This window comes from Bidens hawaiensis, unplaced genomic scaffold (genome assembly GCF_021521415.1).
Source record: "Bidens hawaiensis isolate Kalapana, Puna unplaced genomic scaffold, B.hawaiensis_p1.1 tig00000296_1, whole genome shotgun sequence".
In the NCBI taxonomy this organism is placed as follows: Eukaryota; Viridiplantae; Streptophyta; class Magnoliopsida; order Asterales; family Asteraceae; genus Bidens; species Bidens hawaiensis.
This window is the reverse complement of record NW_027491024.1, coordinates 5400589-5410239: the sequence shown is the minus strand read 5'-3', so window position 1 is coordinate 5410239 and position 9651 is coordinate 5400589.

Below are 9651 nucleotides of genomic sequence, written 5' to 3'. Positions count from 1 at the left end.
GAGCCGAGTTTGCAAACCTTACCTTGATAAATTCGTGATACTGTTTATCGACGACATTTTGATATATTTGAAAAGTAAGGAGGAACACGAACAACATCTACGGGTAAGCTTGGAGTTATTGAGGCAAGAAAAGTTATATGCCAAGTTGTCCAAATGTGAATTCTGGTTACAAGAAGTACAATTTTTAGGGCATATTGTGAATCAACACGGAATCCAAGTAGACCCCGGTAAAATTGAGGCCATTAAGAATTGGCAAGTACCTAAATCCCCGAAGGAAATTCGTCAATTTTTGGGATTAGCCGGGTATTACCAACGATTTATTGAAAATTTTTCAAGTATTGCTCAACCTTTAACCCTCCTAACTCAGAAAGATCGAACATATGATTGGGGAGAAGAACAAGAAATGGCCTTCCAAACGTTAAAACAAAAGTTATGTGAAGCTCCAATATTAAGTCTTCCAGATGGAACTGATGAATTGGAGGTCTATTGTGACGCATCTCGTAAAGGTTTAGGATGCGTACTGATGCAAAGAAAGAAAGTAATAGCTTATGCTTCCCGACAATTAAAAATACATGAGAAGAATTATACGACCCATGACTTGGAATTCGGAGCAGTTATTTTTGCATTGAAAATCTGGAGACATTACATGTACGGCACCAAATGTACCATTTATACCGATCACAAAAGCTTACAACACATATTTGATCAGAAGGAGCTGAATATGAGACAAAGAAGATGGGTAGAACTTTTAAATGACTATGATTGTGAAATTAAATACCATCCGGGGAAGGCCAATATAGTAGCTGATGCTTTAAGCCGAAAAGACAGAGTTAAACCGTTGAGGGTACGAGCACTTGGAATGATTGTCCAAAGTAGCCTAATCGAACAAGTTCGTGTTGCACAAGACGAAGCCTTAAAAGCAGATCAGTTAGAGAAGGAAGAACTACATGGGAACGAAAAGAATTTTGAGATGAAAATTGATGAAATATTCTATTATAAAAACCGGGTGTGGATTCCTACACTTCATAAACTCCGCGAGCTTATTCTTGATGAAGCACACAAATCCAAATATTCTATTCATCCAGGTACCGATAAGATGTATAAAGATGTTAAGGAATTTTACTGGTGGCCTGGTATGAAAAAGGATGTAGCCTTGTATGTAAGTAAGTGTGTAACATGTGCAAGGGTGAAAGCGGAATATCAAAAACCTTCGGGAATGTTACAACAACCCTAAATCCCACAGTGGAAATAGGAACAAATAACCATGGATTTGTAACACATCTACCCAAAACCTCCCGAGGACATAATGCAATTTGGGTAATTGTGGATCGATTAACCAAATCCGCACACTTTATCCCAATCCGTAACAATTACTCTACCGAAAAACTCGCCCAAATTTACATCGATGAAATTGTATCTCGACACGGAGTACCTCTTTCGATTATTTCCGATCGAGATAGTCACTTTACTTCACATTTCTGGCAAGCAGTACAAGAAGCTTTGGGAACCCGAATCGACCTAAGTACGGCTTGCCATCCCCAAACCGATGGTCAATCCGAACGAACCATCCAAACCTTAGAAGATTTACTTCGTGCTTGTGTACTGGACTTCAAAGGGAATTGGGATCAACACCTCCCGCTTATTGAATTCCCTTACAATAATAGTTACTATAGCAGTATACGAGCAGCATCTTATGAAGCCTTATACGGGCGAAAATGTAGATCACCACTTTGTCCAAAGTAGCCTAATCGAACAAGTTCGTGTTGCACAAGGCGAAAATGTAGATCACCACTTATAAATTTTGTTGCACAAGACGAAGCCTTATACTCAAATATCAAGATCCGATTTGATTCAAGAAACAACCGATAAAATTTATAAGATTAAACGAAAGTTGAAAGCCGCCCGGGACCGACCGAAGAGTTATGCCGATATTCGTAGAAAACCGTTATCTTTTGAAATAGGCGACAATGTGTTTTTAAAAGTATCGCCTTGGAAAGGAGTTATAAGGTTTGGAAAGACCGGTAAATTAGCCCCGAGATACATTGGTCCTTTTGAGATTATTGCAAAAATTGGTCCCATAGCTTACCGATTAAAACTACCCTTAGAACTAAGCACTATTCACGATGTGTTTCACGTATCGAATCTAGAAAAGTGTTTGACTGAGGAAACGGCAATAGTACCACTGAAAGATGTTCAGATCAATGAAAAGATCAACTTCTTAGAGGAACCGGTAGAAATTGTGGACGGGAAAACCAAACAGTTACGACACAACAAAATATCTCTGGTAAAAGTTCGGTGGAATTCAAAACAAGGACCCGAATATACTTGGGAACGAAAGGACGAATTCCGAAAGAAATACCCACACCTGTTCCCTAAAAAGAAAACCAATGACACATTAAATTTCGAGGACGAAATTTCTTAACGGGGGGAGAATGTGACATTCGTGACAAAACGAGGTATACTATATTCACTACGTAACAAGTAAACGATAAATCGGTTAATTCGTAGTGCTTAAACGAGTAACCGACCGAAACTAATTATGACCCGTATATATATACTGAGGGGTCATATACGAGTTGTAGATATATTGTAGAGGTTAACATATTGATATTTAGGCCCCAGTACGTTTAAAACTATTTAAACGAAAAAGGTTTCGTTTATTGATACGCTATAAGTTTAAACACAATCGTTAACATCAAAACGAGCATTGTAGCATCCGTTAAGCCGAAAAAGATTTATAAAACACTTATATGACATGTTCTAGGCAATCCGTGAAAATATTTTGGATTTTTACAACGAGTCAGTACGTTTTTCTTATTTTACAAAAAGAAGCTGAAAAACACTCGTTTTCGCGCTGGTTTTCGCACCCGAACTAGTTTTCTTGCGAAAAACCAAACCCAAACAAAATTTTGGACCGACGTTTGCGTATGGCACGAATACCGAGGAACCATTGGGCCAAATAGGAGGCCCAATGGGCCCTTAATGTTTCCGGTCGCAACTTGGGGGGACCCCTTTTGATTAGCTTGTTAAATAAGCTAAGGAAAAAGATATTTTCTCATTCCAAACACCAACCAACTCAATATCCAGCTGATCATCTTCATTTCTTGTCCAAAATCCTAAAGGTAAACATTAAATTCATGAAGATTTCAAGCTTGTTAAGTAAGATTTAAACATAGAAAATTAGTTCTTGATTAGTATTAAACATGTTTAACCATATAAATTAAGTAAAATCTTGTTTTGATGTTAAACATGTCTACAAAGCAGAAACACATTGAATTTTGGTCAAAAACACGGATTAGAACATGAATACAACGTTTTTACGGTTTGAAAGATCGGTTTGATACCAAAACCGAAACCCTAGTTAACAAGGCTGTTCAATGGATGATTTATGCTTGGTTTGATATTATATGATATGTTGAAACACTGAGTTTGCAACCCGAAACCCGGAAAGTCGTTTAAGCTAGCAAAACTCATCGAAAACCGACAAGGTAAACCCGTAACACTCGTTTAAGGGCTGTTTAGTATTAGGTTGTGACGTGCTTGTTTTTAGCTTTTTAAAATTTTCAGGAACATTAGGGATCATATAAATTAGTCCCTGTTCAAATTTGGTAATTTTTCGATAAACGGAGAATATTTGGTGAATTTATTTCCGTTTATGAGCGTTTATTTGGGAAAAATAACTAAACATATTGAAAAATTATGAAATTTGGTTTTGGAGATTAATATGTGATGGTAAGATCACTGGTAAAGTTTGGGGATCATTGGAAATGCCTAAGTATGGTTTGTGCAATTATTATTTAACCGAATTTTAACAGCCGAAAAACACACAAAAAGGCATTTTGTCAAAAGAGTTAGGTTCTGGAGATTTTGCAGGGGCTATTTAATAATATTGAAGCCATTTTTAATAATTATCGGATTTTTCGGAGGTCGTTTGATATAAACGGGCCATTTATTACACGATTATAACCTATTAAATGATTTTTTATAAATAAATAATTAATCATAAAATTTCTGAAAATATTTTTATAAAATTCTCCATATTTTAATGTATTTTTACAAAAAATTACATAATTTATATATAAGTACATATTTAGTTATGATTAATCAAAGATTTAAATTATTATTGTTTTAACGAAACCGGCAGTTTGATGTTTAACGGACTGACTGGTACGTCAAAATATCAAAAGTGGTCAAATATTTTATTTTTGGATGAAATTGATAAAAACTAACTTTTTACGAGAATTCCTGACAATTCGGGTGGATTGTACGCGTCTTGTATAATTAAACCCGTGTGAAAACGGAAACGAACCTTGCGATCAATCCAGATACCGAAACCTTAAAATTCTTTTATAAATTAAATCATTTTATCAATCAATATGTTTACTTAAATTTTTATGATCTTACCTATTCCCGAAACGCGTAAACGATCAACTTGGCTAGCCTCGGAAAACGGTGAAACTGAGCCAAACTGAGTTTAAGTATTTCACAGTATACAACGTCACAATCTAAGACTATGGTCATGTTTTGGGCCTAACAGCTATAACCATACTAGTTATACAGCCCAATTTGGTTTAAATATTGTACTAGTATTAACAGTACGATACCGATTATAGGATACGTGGTATAATCGAGGCATAACACTTATTGACGTATATTACCTGCTCGAACTACAATAAGGTGAGTTTCACGACCCCACTTTCTAAACTGTTTTACGAACTTTTGAGGTGGAAAGCATGTTTGCATATACTTATATACTTGAAAACGTGTGATAATGTGAATTATCTATGTACTAACACTTGAAAGTCCCCACAAACACAAGTGATTAACTTCGTGCCGGTGACGTGTGGATAGTACTATCGGTTTGACAAACCCAACTGACTGGGCCGGTGGGGTATGCCGGAACATGTTAACCCAGTTGCACATTGTCATTTAAACTTATTACATACTGCTATGTGGTGTTAGACATAGTACATACTTGGGGAAAAGTGGCTGTTAAATGCCAACGGGAGTGCATGGGCAGGGGTGGCCATGTGTTTTAACTCGTTTAGGTTTCACTTGTGGCTTAGTATAATACATCATACACATACATGTATACATACACACTGTAAACTTTACGAACTCGTATACTGATTTCGTTGATACTCGTGAAACTTGAAACTCACCAACTAGACGTAGTTGACCCGTTTTAACATGCTTTTCAGGTAAGCCGAAGTTGGAATTATTTGCTTACGTGCTTGGTGTTAGAAGGAAAGTTGAATAGCTGTGAATAGATGCAAATACGTAGTAATGAATAAGAAGCCCGTGAACTGGTTATGTGATTTTCTTCTAGTTTGTAAACTTAGTACCTACCAATGTAATATGATGTAGATTAGTTTGTTGAATTTCTTAATAAACAATGTGGTTGATACCAGTGTTATCTGTTACATTCCCGTATTACGCTTCCGCAACTACCTAGTCGGGGTGTGACAGAAGTTGGTATCAGAGCCATTGGTTATAAAGAATTAGGATGTCCCATAGGATACCCTATGATAACCTTAGGCTCGATTAGCTCTGGGAATAAAATAATATTAAATAATATATACTGATGATTCTCGGGATGAGCTCGAATGGACAAGTGGGTTATTATGGTCCGTAACGTAATAACGGACTTGTTTGTACGAGGGAATTCGAGAAGAAATCGATAAACAATCTGATAGGTAAAAACAACAACATATGTGTGTAAAATATATTATTATATAAATATATATATAAAAGATTATTTGTGCTAATGTGTACGAATACATGTATGTACTAAATCGTAATTAATATTATACATTATTATAATTAATATTATTAAGAATCGTTATTATTATTACTAACCCTTGTGTAGAAATATGTCAAGAACTACAATATCGTCTGTCAAACAAAATACCGGTATTGCATGATGACTAAGAGGACCCAGAAGAGGACCCCGAAGAGAAATCAGAGGAGGAAACGAGTGAACGCTTAGGGGATGTTGTGGTCCTGCTCGAGGTACCTACTGACCAGCTTGATTCGGGCTATCGTTGTGACACTAATTCCCCGAGGGAATCCCCTAGAAATGACTTAGGAGAAAGAGCCACCAATACTTACCACTCTCTTTCTAGAGCTCCGAGATCTACCACACCATTATCACACCATACCCCGGTGACTACACCCACTCATAGAGCTAGTCAGACTGACCGTACGTGTGTACCATCACCTGATAGTATGCCTTCCTCACCCATATTGACTTATCATAGGGGAAGAACCTTCAGTATCTATGTTACCGAGATACCTTTCCTTACATGGAGTATACATGTACTTGATCCAGAACCTTCCCATTTAGCCGACCCAGCCTGGTTAGCTGTATTGACTAATCAGATACTAAAGCACTTAGTATCTATAATCACCAACATATATAGAAGACGTGAGCTATATGATTACATGCTGGATATACAACAGGTATTGGTGAACACACATTGATCCGATACTCATTATTGACGGCTCTTATACAGAGTCACAACCAAGACATGCGGTTGTCAAGCAATTATTGCAGCTTAAATGGTTGTTTGTGTTGGTTATTGTATTATATACATGTGGATAAATATAAATAAAAGTAGTATGGTTTGTTATACGTAATCTTTTGATACCCCCATGCAGCACTAGTAGTAGCATATTGCACTGACATGGAGGATGTTTTTAATCTACTATTGTTACAAGCACTGACCCTTACTGGGTTAAGCCTCTATATAGTGACAAATTTTAGTATATCTATTTAAGAGCTGGCCTACACCAGGTTAAGTCTATGTGCTGGGTTTGGATTACATACGTACAGTAACAGTTATGTGTAATACAAATGTGTTCTTTGGCAAAGTTGTGTGTTTATGATTATGTTATAGAATGGTCCCGGAGAAAACTAATACTATATTTGAGGCGGAGGTGGGCGAAATGATTTCTCGCCATCTACAAGCAGTGATACTGACTATTGTAGAACAAGTCACTGCAGGCATACGCGCCAACAATATTGTTAACGAACCTACGAGCACCACTACGGCCACTGCTAATATACCCCCGCCGGACACTAATGTAGCCCCGGGTGTTACTACCCCGCTGACTACTGATAATGTTATTAATACTAATAATAATACTCACCCGACTGTTAATGTCATTGGAACCCTGAGACCGTTTTGAACACCGATAATGTCACGAATCCAAACCCCGTATCGGTTATTAACACAACTGCTAATAATAACACCCAACCAAATACTGGTAATGATCTTAATAATCCCGAACCCCAACGTAAGGATTACGCATATAAACAGTTCACATCGTGTAAACCGACTGAATTCAAAGGTATTGAGAGACGGAACAGATTGGTCAAATGGATTGAAAAGACCGAGTCCGTGATAAATATTAGTGAATGTCCACCGGTCCGTATAGTCAAATTCGCTACGTGTATGTTTCTGGATCATGCTTTGATGTGATGGAACACAGTGGTCCAAATAAGGGGACAAGATGCTATAAACCGTATGTTATGGACCGAACTTAAAACCCTTATGCTAGAACATTTTTGCCTGAAAAGTGAGATTCAAAGACTGGAACATGAATTGGGGAATTTGGAAATGAAAGGTGCTGACCACGTGGGTTACACAAACCATTTTAATGAACTCTCTCGCTTAGTACCGTGGTTGGTTACTTCAGAAGCTAAACGTATTGAACGCTACATCTGGGGATTGACTCCTGCCGTGAGGAGTATAGTTAATTCAGTAGCCCACCCAACATTGAAAGTGCTGTATCTCAAGCGGGTGTTGTTACTTTTGATCTTATGAGAAGTGGTGTGATAAGAATGCCGGGGGAATCATCGAGTTTGAAATGATCTGACTATGGGACAAGGATGAAAGAGAACCCTCAAAATAAACGATCCCGTCCGAATACCTGAAATTATGTCATGACCAGTTCGAATGTGAAACAAGAGACTTATAAGGGAACTTTACCAAAGTGTGGGAAATGTAATCTTCATCATATGGGTGATTGTAAATCAGTAGTTTGTCACAAGTGTGGAAGAACGGGACATTATGCCCCAAATTGCAGAACCCCCACCAACAATGTAAACCGACCACAACAACCAACCCAACTACGACCTCACCCAACCCGACCACGACTCAATCAACAAACCCCACCCACCATGAACCTCCGTACCTGCTACGAGTGTGGTAGTACGGAACATTTTCGGAGATACTGCCCCAAGCTGAACCAGGGTGCAGTGAGAAGGCAGAACCAAGCACAAGCATCAACCTCCAACGCAGCTAGGGGACGCGCATTTGTAATAGATCGGGCAAAGCGCGACAAGACCCGCATGTAGTAATAGGAAGTTTCGATGTTATTGTCGGTATGGACTGGCTATCTAAGTACAAAGCTGAAATTGTATGTAAGAATAAGACTGTTAGGATACCTCTGTCGAATGATGAGGCGATGAGTTTTCAAGGTGAGAAATCTGGTACTATGATGCCTCTCGTATCCCAACTTAAGGCATTAAAGTATTTGCGCCAAGGTCGTACATTATACTTGGCAAGCGTAACAGTCAACGACCCCGATGAAAAGCGAATAGAAGACATCCCAGTGGTACACGAGTATTCAGATGTATTTCCCGATGAGTTGCATGGTTTACCACCGATCCGACAAGTTGAATTCGGTATTGATCTGTGTCACACCCTCAAAATCCACTAACGGAGTTTTACCGTCAGAGGGTGTGAACTGGCAGGATCGGAATCATTAGTTATAACCAAACCAACGAAAACGTTTAAATGAAAAATAAGTGCGGAAGCGTAAAACCTTAATTCAAAAGTTGCGTCACGCAGGACGACTTAAAACCAAATGTAAATGTTAAAATTAAGTTTGCAGAGTAAGATGTTTAACAATTAATGCATGCTCCTAAACCGCGCGCCCGCCTCGGCTACCTGAGAATAACATACTAAAAGGGGTCAACACGAGGTTGGTGAGTTCACAAGTTATATAAGATAAATCGTTTAGCGTTTGAGTTCAGCGTTTTCGTTAAGTGTTTTACGTAACCACGTTACGGCGTTTAAAAGTTTTGCGTAACCACGTTACGGCGTTTAAGTGTGTAACCACGTTACAGCGTTTAAGTGTTGCGTAACCCTGTTACGGCGTTTGAGTGTGTAACCACGTTACAGCGTTTAAGTGTTGCATTACCAGATAGTGTTATGTCAAATTATATATCGATAGGTAGCTAATCTATACAACAAGTATTACTAAGTGGTTCGAGACCGAAGCTGACTGTTTATCAAGTGCCCGTCACCAGGTCAACCCAGACCATGGTAAGTGTTAGCCAAAATTACACCCACTCAACCTCCAGTTGAGCTTAGCGTCGGGTGGGGTTTGTCAAACCCAGTAGTACTACTCAACAGTGACTCGCTATTCCAAATATTAACCGGTTCGATGCGTGGGACTTCAAGGGTTACGTGCCGCTTAGCCTCTACAAGTGATATATATAATTTATAACAAAATCTTAAATATGTGTTTATCTCAAAAATGCGTTTATCGGAGTATGTTATCTCCCCCAAGTGAAAAACGTTTGAAAACAGTTCAAAGAGCGGGGTAAGTGAACTCACTGTTTGCGAAGAATATTCCAAA